We start from the raw sequence: 1558 nt of genomic DNA, 5'->3' as shown, positions 1-1558 counted from the left end.
CTTGTGTTCAGATGCTTTACAACAAGAGACTCACAGTCTCTTAACCAATCTCATTGAATAAGAAGAATAGAAGAAGAATTCTCTCTTCAAGAGAAGAATATTACAATAAAGATCATGTAGGAATCCTTATAGATTTTGCAAGTGTTTGGCCAAGGATTTCTTTTGAGAAAGCATTTGACAATGAAGTTCTTTTGGAATCTCTCTCACTGTCTTTTGAGAGGATAAGACATTTTTGCCAAGCAAAACTCTCTATCTAAAATTCGTGCCCAAGTCACCTATTTATAGGCCTTTGATGACCATTCACAAATCTAATGAAAAGATGTGACTGTTGGCAGATTTTCTAAAAACTTTCCACTGGTAATCGATTATAATGTTTGTGTAATCGATTACACAGTTATAATTTGAAGGGTTATGACTTTTGAATTTGAATTTCCAAAGTTTCGTTGCTGGTAATCGATTACAGACATACGGTAATCGATTACATGTTGAAAATTCAAATTCAGAACCTTTTTCAACAGCTATTTCTCAACCCTGTCTTCTGGTAATCGATTACACTTCCTGGTAATCGATTACCAGAGCCTTGCATGTCTTGAAAGCACTTTGTTTTAAGGCAAGGCTTGGTCTTTAGTGAATCTTGAAACAAGGCTTTGTTTGTTGAAGCAATCTTGAATTATTCTTGAAGCAAATGCTTATCATTTGAAGCAGCCTTGTTAGATTCTTCTTTGACATCATCAAAATCATGTATACATACATTCACATTCTCCCCCTTTTTGATGATGACAAACATGTGATTTCTTCTCGACACCATCAAAGCTTGAATGATTTACATCTCCTTATTTCTCAAGCAAATTCTTCTTGATATCATCAAAATCTTCATGATTTACATTCTCCCCCTTTTTGATGATGACAACCACCTGTAGGTTAGGAGCAACAACAAAGAAAATATCTATTTGCATATAGTTTACTCCCCCTTGATTTTACAATGATTGCTTATATGAGACAATTGAAGATTTCATATTTTTCATATATAAAAAGTTGTCTCATAAAACAATAGATAATTTTTCTTACTATTTTATCTTTTATCTTTCTCTCCCCCTTTGTCAACATCAAAAACAAATCATGAATAGAAAGGAGAAAGATGTTACCACTTGTTGCAATGTATGAGAATCAAGTGATACCAAAAGGCATTAAAACAATCATTCAATATTAATCAAGCAAAAACAAGTACAATAACACATCAATCAAACACAATCAATCATCAAATATTTCAAATCAAATTAATTAAATTAACAATCAACTAACTATACACAATAATTTCTATTATTAAAAAAAATTCAAAATTCAAAATTCAAAATTCAAATTTCAAATTTCAATTTTTTTTTTAAATTTAAATTTTAAATTTTAAATTCCAACTTCCAATTTCAACTTTTAGTAGCTTCCCCCTTCCAACTTCCAACCTCCATTTTCAACTTTCAACTTCTAATAACTTTCATTTCCAACTTCCAACTTCCAGTAACCTCCACTTCCAACTTCCAACTTCCATTTTTAACTTTCAACT

This window comes from Glycine max, chromosome 8, assembly GCF_000004515.6.
Source record: "Glycine max cultivar Williams 82 chromosome 8, Glycine_max_v4.0, whole genome shotgun sequence".
In the NCBI taxonomy this organism is placed as follows: Eukaryota; Viridiplantae; Streptophyta; class Magnoliopsida; order Fabales; family Fabaceae; genus Glycine; species Glycine max.
This window is presented reverse-complemented; position numbering follows the sequence as displayed.